Source organism: Ooceraea biroi, chromosome 14 (genome assembly GCF_003672135.1).
Source record: "Ooceraea biroi isolate clonal line C1 chromosome 14, Obir_v5.4, whole genome shotgun sequence".
Lineage (NCBI taxonomy): Eukaryota > Metazoa > Arthropoda > Insecta > Hymenoptera > Formicidae > Ooceraea > Ooceraea biroi.
The window spans coordinates 8729778-8740971 of NC_039519.1; the positions used below are offsets into that span (position 1 = coordinate 8729778).

Below are 11194 nucleotides of genomic sequence, written 5' to 3' on the forward strand. Positions count from 1 at the left end.
TAGCAACTAAGATTTCTCCAAGGAGGACCCATACGAGAGCGATATATTCAATCAAAAAATATATTTTTTTGTTATCTTCAAACATGTACTAATAAATGCATCAAAGTTTTATAATGATCCGCTGTATAGTTTTCTCAAAAACAATTCGTAAAATATACCTTATTTCGCGTTCTAAAGCAGGCTCCCCCCTTAATCGAATATATTATAGAAATTATTTTTTACTACTGAAATAATTTTATTGTATAACAATATTTATTTTAATATATTCTCTCACATACACGCGCGCGTGCGCGCATCATAAATTATTGATAACGAAGAACAAAGCATTTAAAAGTCTCCTTGACTGCCAGTAAACACCCGTGCTATTTTCTCGTTATTTATGAATTCCCATCGTCGATGAACCTTAATATTCATAAAAACATTAAGTTAAACAATTATTTTTGCATAAAAAAATTCAACAACTTTGCCTAAAAATCGTACTTTTGTGTTCTAAGCTCCACCATTCTAGCACTTTTCAACTTTTTTCTTCTCTCTTTGGTTCCTCGACGATGGGAATTCATAAATAACGAGAACATATTTCAATTTTTCAGTTTGGACGAAATTTGGAGGCAGGAGAATGCTCACCAATTTGCATGCCGGCGACGCGGCTGCACTAAGATTTCTCCAGGACGACCTCTACGAGCGATATATTCAAATCAAAAAATAATTTTTTTATCTTGAAACATGTACTAATAAATGCATAAAAGTTTTATAATGATCGCTGTATAGTTTCTCCAAAAACAATTCGTAAAATATACCTTATTTTCAGCGTTCAAAGCAGGCTCCCCCTTAAACAGGAAATCGCGCGCTACTCTCATCGCTACCACAATGACAATTCGATCATCGAGCGCGAACTCGCAAGGGATGGTACTTCCGATGCTGCTTTGTGACTCATGAATATCCACATTTACGATTCTGCTGATTTATGTGTTCATAGATTCATATATTTTTAGTACACTGATTGGAAAACTTGCAATTCGGAAATGAATTCCGAAATTTTAGAATCCACGAAATTAAAATGAAATTAAAAACCGACTTCTTTATGGCTTCGATTGTACAGGAAACGTGAAGAGTGCGGTTTTCTTATTTATAAAGAAAAAATCAATAATGATCGGATAATTAAGTATACATCTGTCCCCTTGGAATTCCGATCATTTGTCGACGATGGCAGAAAGCGTGGTGCAACGCGCAGAGAGAGTTAGCCAGACATGGTAACGCAAACGAGTTAGTTAGTGGTAAGCGTACCTCATCAATCTTCCTCGAACGTCGGCGAGCATCGTCGTCGTCGCTCTGCAATGTGTATCGCGGATCCAAAATACCCACAACACGTGTATCCATTATTGATCCAATAACGCATTTCGAAATGTTTCGCGAGGTGCAAAGTTGGCGTTGCGGCAGAAGACTGAGGAGGCGAACGCCGTCCCGACCAGTGCAACCGCCGTCACACCCGCTGCCGTTACTAGTAGTAACAGCACTACGACAGAACCCAACAAGCAGTCGGAGAAGCAGCAGGAGAACACTCACGAAACCAAAGATAATATAAAGGACCCGGATAGTGCCAAGCCGAAGAAGGAGGAGAATGCCGCGGAAGGAGCCTGCGAAGCTTCAGGACAAGACCAAGCCGGTCTCTAGCACGCCGCGTACCTGGGACTCCATGGTATGGACTTAATGATAGCGCCCTCACATATTATCGCATATTATACAGGGTGATTCGTATAAAGTGACCGATTTAATTATTAGTGAAATTTGAAGGCATGGAAAAAGAGTTTTTACCGATATGTTCAGTACAAAGGGGGACACCATGTAACGGATACGATTATTTTATGAGTGGAGGCGTTGAGGACGTTTCAAAGTCAACTTCTTTTTTTTAATGGGATGCTTATTTTTTATTTTATAGGATAGTAGCCCTTTTTAATATAAATTCAATGATACATTACATAAAAGCATTCAAGGTCAATCAAGGCCAAAAATACATGATAAATAAAATTCAAGTGTATGATCTGTATTTCTTTCTTCACAATAAATGTTCAAAAGTTTTGACCTTGAACTCGACGACACAGATGAATTGTCTTGCTTCGTGATATAATCCGTAATATTGAAGGGCACTATGTCTATGTCGATCTGGATATCGTTCATTTAATACTCTTGCAGTTTCAGCTGCATTTTTTCCACATTCACCAAAAGTTATCAAAATGTCTACAATTTGTGAATTATTGTAATTAGCCATTACGTTCAGTGCTACGACTAATCTCATACTAAGGCTGCGTTCGCTTTGGCACTCGCAACGTTTGTAAGCATCACTTGTCCTTACAATCTTCGTAATAATAACATTATGATAGCAGTTTCCAAAGAAAACACAGCTCATAAACATAGACCTAGACATACTGAGAGCCAAAGCGAACGACAGACGGATATACAGATCATACATTTGAATTTTTATTTCATCATGTATTTTGGCCTTGAATGACCTTGAATGTTTTTATATAATGTATCATTGAATTATATTAAAAAGGGCTACTATCCTATATAAAATAAAAAATACAGCATCCCATTAAAAAAAAGAAGTTGACTTTGAAATGTCCTCAACGCCTCCACTCATAAAATAATCGTATCCGTTACATGGTGTTCCCCTTGTACTGAACATATCGGTATAAACTCTTTTTTCATGTCTTCAAATTTCACTAATAATTAAATCGGTCACTTTATACGAATCACCCTGTATATTTACGTGGACCAATGAACGTATCTGCATCGCGTACAAAGGTGTGTCGTTTGGACGGGAGACGAGCGGTATTCTACTACAATCCCTCCTCGCGAATGTCAGTCTGGGGAGAGACCGGACGACCTTATTGGCCGTCAGGATGTGGACAAGATGGTAGCGATGCCGCCGGATGCGCTTGGTACGAAACGAGTCCGTCAATCGGAGAGCAGCGAGAGCAGCGACGATGAGCAACCCGCACCAGCCCAAGAAGATAAAGCTTGACGACGCCAAGAGTAAGTCCTGCTGCAAAATGCTTTGCACCTCGCGACACATTTCGAAATGCGTTATTGGATTAAGATCAAAGAGCATGCGTACACTATTGGATCACTGGGCGAGCGAAGAAATTTGTACATACTTTCCGGATCGTTCAACTTGTGTCTGCACGATTGAAATATACAGGGTGTTTCCTAAGTAAGTAGACAAACTTAAGGAGGATATTCCTTGGCTTATTTTAAGAAGAAAAGGTCATATAAACATATGTCCTAAACTGTTTTGTTTTCCAAAAAAAAGTACATCACTGTTTTCGTTCACTTTTCGTTTATTATAGAACAGTTTGTGTTATTGCAAATGAAACAAATGAAAAACAATAGTAACCAAAAAGAAAAATTATAACGAAAAAGAAAATAGTAACTAAAGAGAAAAATAATAACATCACAGTAACTGCTGAAAATGTCCACCTGCAGCCATGATACACGCCTCAACCCTCCTTTCCATTGATTAACGTACACGCTCAAAAATACCTGGAGTGTTACGTATTCTTTCACATCCATCTATTATGCGATTTCTGAGATCTGTTGAAATTTGTTGACTCGTACTGCAAAAGCACGCTATCCGAAAAGTGAACGAAAACAGTGATGTACTTTTTTTGGAAAACAAAGCAGTTTAGGACATATGTTTATATGACCTTTTCTTCTTAAAATAAGCCAAGGAATATCCTCCTTCAGTTTGTCTACTTAGGAAACACCCTGTATATGTACATATATATTTTTATAAAAATTTTACGACAGCGAATTGTGAACATCTTTTTAGGTACACCCGCAAAGGAAGAGGAGGAGAAGGAAGGAAAGAAGACCATTGACATCGGTAAAGAGGCCGCGATAGAGGCGGAGGTGAGAGCAGCCAGGGAGAGGGCTATAGTTCCACTGGAGACCAGGATCAAGTCGTTCAAGGATATGCTTGCAGAAAAGGATGTAAGTCATTGTCAGTTTTTATGTTACGTGTTTTTTATTACGCAATTTTTATTATATTACTGGATCATTATTGTATTTTATAGGTGTCTGCATTCAGTACTTGGGGAAAAGGAACTCCACAAAATAGTATTCGACCCGCGCTACTTACTCCTGACGTCAAAGGAAAGGAAACAGGTTTTCGAGAAGTATGTGAAGAGAGAGCGGAAGAAGAGAGGAGAGAAAAAAGGAATAAGATGAAAGAACGAAAGGAACAGTTTCAGAAACTTCTGGAGGAAGCTGGGCTGCACGGAAAGTACGTAGCGTAAAGTGCCGCCTTTCGATTCTTCTTGTGTGTGTGGAAAATGTTATAAATTTTTCTTCATCCGTGTTCTGTAGATCATCGTTTAGCGATTTTGCTCAGAAACATGGAAGGGATGAGCGATTTAAAAATGTAGAAAAGATGCGCGAACGAGAAAGCCTTTTCAACGAATATCTTCTGGAAGTGCGAAAGAGGGAGAAAGAGGAAAAACAGCCAAACGAGAACAGGTATTTTTATTTTATTATTATTATCGAGAATACGCATTGCGTGGGACGATGCGGAAAATACTTTCCAGGACGTGCATTATAATGTAACAATTAATGACACAAATATCTTTAACGCTCGATATAATAAGCAATTCAAATATTCTAGTGACATTATCCTCTTTTAAGATCCCGATCAAAAATATGTGTATACTTCATAGTAGGAGGATTTAGATACACGCACATTCTAATTTTTTGATATCGGTTAAAAATAATTTCACATTATAGTAACTGGATATCTTATAATATTAGTTTGAACAATTTAATTAACATAGATATTAGAAAATAATATGTATAATTTAATCTTTATCAGCTTTCGCGTTTATTACTTTATCGTATCTTAAAATTTATAATGCAATATCATAACATTATCTGCGTTTTGATCTTAACAAATCTTTTATGATGAAATAATATTTTATCTTTAGATTATTAGCAATTTTCATATTTTATATATTTGAAAATTACTAATAATCTAAAGATGAAATATTTTTTTATCGTAAAAGATTTATTATAATTTATTAAACTATGGTAATTTTATTAATTGTTGATATTTATATACATATACTTTACGTGTACCTAAATCCTTTACATTCTAAGAAGAGCATCATGAAACCACATGCCCTATTTTTGAACCTTGTCCGATAATCCTTCCTTCCTTTCATTCCAGGCAAATATCGATCATTTTTAATGAATTGTTCTATATAAATGCTGCCCGAAGAATGCTCGAAGCGGCATATAAATGTAGTACCTACTACATCTGCGATATAAATGTTGTGCGTGGGCTGAATACATATATATTTATTCGGCGCCTGCTCCTATGTTTATACAATTATATTATATTATTTCATTAATTTTCAAGAATTACTTCCCCTTATTAAGCGTGGCTTTGCAATGCGTGATGGCATAAGAATCAAATTACAATTAGACGCAAAGCGTTTTTTCATTCTAGATTAGGAGAATATACAGTTTTAGTAATGTTTAATGCAGTTTATGTTTACAGCGATAATTAATCGATTTCTTTCAGGTTTCATAGGTATGTTATTATTTTGTTCCACTTGTAAGATAATACGAATTCCTAAAATTTATAACGGCTGAAGAACACATACCAGGAGATATTTCTCTAATAATAATTCTCTCTACTCCAGTAGATTTGCTCGATAGAAAACGAAAAATTTTGTAGCTCTAAGATGGGAGATGTAGAGAATAAAATCTTAGTATGTGACGGTTCCTTATATACTTATGTATTCTGAACTCTCCACTTCAGTCAGGAGGCAGGCAGGACAGGTTCCGTATGTGGAGTGGCTTGGTTCTGAAGCTGGTTGGTGGCATGGATGATGTCATCTACCATTCCCACCTACACTGCGTGGCACTGTTGGCACACCCTCGCGCGCCGCATTCTTTACTCCAAAGCAGAGTCATGAGAATGAACGAACTCGGTATTTGTATATTACTCGTAATCCTCGTTACTTCAAAAGATTAACTTTTTCCCCAAAGTCAAAACCAATTTGAGTTTAACTTCACGTAAATTCATTTAGTATGGAAGAACGAAAGGGTACATAAAAACCCGGAGGTAGCATTAGCCCGCAAGATAAAGTACAGTTTTTCAGAGTTTATCCCAATTTCAGATGTACAAAGATTCGAGTCTCTAATGCTACCACAGAACGTACATTCAGAATGTATAGACATAAAAACAAATCCTTTGAACGAGATCTCAACATGGAAATTATATTTTCTATTTGTTACTTGTGATTTTCCGATTATTATTATCACGTCTACTACAGAGAAAGCATTTCTTTTTTTTCTTTTTAATTAATATCGTCAAACGAAAAATAACTTTGCGCGTACGTAGATGTTTAGATGATGCAGATTCACAAAAAGAGATGCATTGTTATCTAGATCGATTATATTGTTTTATTGTTCTTATGTCGATACATGATACACCAAATTTGATGTACAAATCACGTTCAAACTTTTACATGAAACTTCCAAATAATTAAGTTGACTTTAAGATACAAATGATTCTTGTCGTTGACGTTGTTTACAAGAAAGTTATTACGATTTGTTTTAAGGGATCGCAGTAAATTTTAGCACACAAAAATTATGATGCAAACGAAAAGCTATACAATACATAATTAGAATCCTGGAATAATAGAACGAGTGTGCACTTTTATATTAAAGTATTTGGTTTATACTCTTCTGAGAACCTTGACTGCTTTTGTCTTAATTCCAATTAGATAAAGAAGCAAGTTTAAATAGACATGGCACAAGATTTTCAGTGCCTCGAAATTCTTCAAAGGATCAGGATTCGAGTAACGACTGTTTTAGTAATCCGAAGATGGAAATGTGCCAGCGTTTAAGCTATGATCAATTTTCAATTGTCATTTGTAATACTAGCTAAACATTTTTTTTAATGCAATGGAACATTATAATTATCGCATCGAAGAAATTTTGGGTCGTTTGCAAATTACGTAATGGGAATATTGAAAAGTTGTTGCGACTATTTTTGGATTCTGGCGCATTGCGTATAGATTAGACGAAACAAGTATTTTGTTATAGTCAATCTTGATCATTTATTTGTTGCTTTCAATATTATGATTTATAAGTATCGAGGCTTAGGAGAAAGACTTTAATAAGATAACGCCTTTATAGCATTAATAGATACTTTTATGCAAGCAAGAAAAAAATTGCGTTACGTTTATTTTTTTAAACGGTATTTTATGAAGTGCTATAAAACGTGAGACTGTTGTTAAAATTATATAAATTCTTCGAGAGGTACTTTAAAACGTAGCGAGTAGGAGAAAGAAATTCGATAGAAACTCGTTTCGTAATTTGGACGGCTGCGAGCTTCTAATGTTTTCGAAGTTAATGATAATATACTAACCACATTTTTTCGTTTCAGCAAGGGCGGCAGTTAAACATATACTTCCTTACACACATCCAGTCATCATTAAATGCGAATATTTTGTTACATAACAAGTTTTTTCATAAGAATTATAATTTGGATTAATTTTTTATATCATTCTACGAATTGATTTAATATTATATATTTAATGATGATTGGCTCTGCATAATAATCATATTTTTACAGGAATAATAAGTTAATAATTTTTTTCAGCCAAACTGACCAGATTAGTTCATTAAAAAAAAAATCCGACAAATAGAGCCCTTAACGTTGTGATATCTCCTGACACGAACGAACACGAATGACTATTTCTTCTACCCCTAACGAAATATAGTTTGAAAACCAATTAAAAGGTTTGCAAGTTGAAATAGTTTGATCCACATTACAAATCATTATATTGTAATGTCCATAAAAGTGATTGTAATGTGGCTGAGCGTGTAATAATTGGTTGGAAATATTATTAAAGCGTGCATGTGATATAAGAAAACCAAGAATAAAAAAAATTCATCTTAAAAAAACAAAAGAATTGTATAAATAGTACGTAAGCAAGCAGTAATTATTCTTCGACGATGAAAACCTTTACGTTAAATGCGTTTCAGGTGAAAAAGGAATTCTTTGCGATGCTACGTGAGCACAAAGACATCGACAGGCATTCGCATTGGAGCGATTGTAAGAAAAAATTGGAATCGGATTGGAGGTACAGAGTCGTAGAGTCGGCAAGCACGCGGGAAGATTGGTTTAGAGATTACGTTCGCATGCTGAAGGATGAGCGGAAAAAGGAAAAGGAGAAAGACAAAGACCATCGGCACAGAGAGAAAGATCACAAGACGGACAAGAAGGATAGGGATCGTAAGGATTCAGACAAGGGTAAAGAAACGAAGTCCAGCAAGGACAAAGCTGACAAAGATAGTACAAAGGAAAAGAAGCAACGAAAAAGCGAGGCGCCCGCGGAAGAAAACGGAAAGGAGAAAAAGGAAGCGGTGGTAGAGAAAGAGAGCGGGGAGATTGAAGAAAGTGAGGATAAAAGTGTAAAAAAGGAGAACGATGTAAGTACAATTAATAGTACTGATGTTTCTTGGCATTTTTTTGCGTCAGTATACAGTCACGAAAATACGTTTCCAGCAGAACAAACCCCAAAAGAATAAATTTATTTTATTGGGTCGTCCGGAAAGTTCGTGCCGATTTCGAAGGAAAATTCAAAGGCAACATTTTTTTATGTCGATAAATATTTATTGACTTATGTGTGCACCGTTTTGTTTCACAACCTTTGTCCATCTTTCACGCAACTGGAAGATTCCATTCTCCCAGAACTTCTTAGGTTTCTCGGCGAAAAACTCCTCAAGGTGGTTTTTTATGTCGATCAAAGAGTCGAAGTTCTTGCCGCTAAGAGAATTTTGCAAAGACCTAAATAAGTGAAGTCTGAAGGTGCAATGTCTGGTGAATACGTGGGTGAGGCGGCACATCCCAGCCAAACTCCAACAATTTTTGTCGGGTGGTCAAAGAAACATGAGGTCTGGCATTGTCCTGATGGAACACGACGCCCTTCCTATCAGCTAATTCTGGACGTTTTTCCTGAATCGCTGTCTTTAATTCGTCCAGTTGCGAGCAGTACTTATCTGCATTTATCGTTTGGTTGTGTGGTAGGAGCTCATAATATAGGATTCCTTTCCAACCCCACCAGACACAGAGCATGACTTTTTTGGATGAAGGCCGGCTTTCGGAGTGGTTAATGCTGGTTCATTTCGCTTACCCCAGGATCTTTTTCGTTCTATTGGGTCGTCCGGAAAGTCCGTGCCGATTTCGAAGGAAAATTCAAAGGCAACATTTTTTTATGTCGATAAATATTTATTGACTTATGTGTGCACCGTTTTGTTTCACAACCTTTGTCCATCTTTCACGCAACTGGAAGATTCCATTCTCCCAGAACTTCTTAGGTTTCTCGGCGAAAAACTCCTCAAGGTGGTTTTTTATGTCGATCAAAGAGTCGAAGTTCTTGCCGCTAAGAGAATTTTGCAAAGACCTAAATAAGTGAAAGTCTGAAGGTGCAATGTCTGGTGAATACGTGGGTGAGGCGGCACATCCCAGCCAAACTCTAACAATTTTTGTCGGGTAGTCAAAGAAACATGAGGTCTGGCATTGTCCTGATGGAACACGACGCCCTTCCTATCAGCTAATTCTGGACGTTTTTCCTGAATCGCTGTCTTTAATTCGTCCAGTTGCGAGCAGTACTTATCTGCATTTATCGTTTGGTTGTGTGGTAGGAGCTCATAATATAGGATTCCTTTCCAACCCCACCAGACACAGAGCATGACTTTTTTGGATGAAGGCCGGCTTTCGGAGTGGTTAATGCTGGTTCATTTCGTTTACCCCAGGATCTTTTTCGTTCTATTGGGTCGTCCGGAAAGTCCGTGCCGATTTCGAAGGAAAATTCAAAGGCAACATTTTTTTATGTCGATAAATATTTATTGACTTATGTGTGCACCGTTTTGTTTCACAACCTTTGTCCATCTTTCACGCAACTGGAAGATTCCATTCTCCCAGAACTTCTTAGGTTTCTCGGCGAAAAACTCCTCAAGGTGGTTTTTTATGTCGATCAAAGAGTCGAAGTTCTTGCCGCTAAGAGAATTTTGCAAAGACCTAAATAAGTGAAAGTCTGAAGGTGCAATGTCTGGTGAATACGTGGGTGAGGCGGCACATCCCAGCCAAACTCCAACAATTTTTGTCGGGTGGTCAAAGAAACATGAGGTCTGGCATTGTCCTGATGGAACACGACGCCCTTCCTATCAGCTAATTCTGGACGTTTTTCCTGAATCGCTGTCTTTAATTCGTCCAGTTGCGAGCAGTACTTATCTGCATTTATCGTTTGGTTGTGTGGTAGGAGCTCATAATATAGGATTCCTTTCCAACCCCACCAGACACAGAGCATGACTTTTTTGGATGAAGGCCGGCTTTCGGAGTGGTTAATGCTGGTTCATTTCGCTTGCCCCAGGATCTTTTTCGTTCTATTGGGTCGTCCGGAAAGTCCGTGCCGATTTCGAAGGAAAATTCAAAGGCAACATTTTTTTATGTCGATAAATATTTATTGACTTATGTGTGCACCGTTTTGTTTCACAACCTTTGTCCATCTTTCACGCAACTGGAAGATTCCATTCTCCCAGAACTTCTTAGGTTTCTCGGCGAAAAACTCCTCAAGGTGGTTTTTTATGTCGATCAAAGAGTCGAAGTTCTTGCCGCTAAGAGAATTTTGCAAAGACCTAAATAAGTGAAAGTCTGAAGGTGCAATGTCTGGTGAATACGTGGGTGAGGCGGCACATCCCAGCCAAACTCCAACAATTTTTGTCGAGTAGTCAAAGAAACATGAGGTCTGGCATTGTCCTGATGGAACACGACGCCCTTCCTATCAGCTAATTCTGGACGTTTTTCCTGAATCGCTGTCTTTAATTCGTCCAGTTGCGAGCAGTACTTATCTGCATTTATCGTTTGGTTGTGTGGTAGGAGCTCATAATATAGGATTCCTTTCCAACCCCACCAGACACAGAGCATGACTTTTTTTGGATGAAGGCCGGCTTTCGGAGTGGTTAATGCTGGTTCATTTCGCTTACCCCAGGATCTTTTTCGTTCTACATTGTTGTAAATGATCCATTTTTCGTCACCCGTCACTAATTGCTTCAAAAATGGTACGTTTTCGTTGCGCTTGTACAGCGAGTCGCAGATGGAAATGCGATCCGTTAAATTTTTTTC

General features: G+C 37.4%; 1 pseudogene; it reads left to right on the plus strand.

Moving 5' to 3' along the window:
• The first annotated feature begins 1386 nt into the window (after positions 1–1386).
• LOC113563359 lies at positions 1387–8613 on the plus strand (annotated as a pseudogene).
• The last annotated feature ends 2581 nt before the right edge of the window (positions 8614–11194 follow it).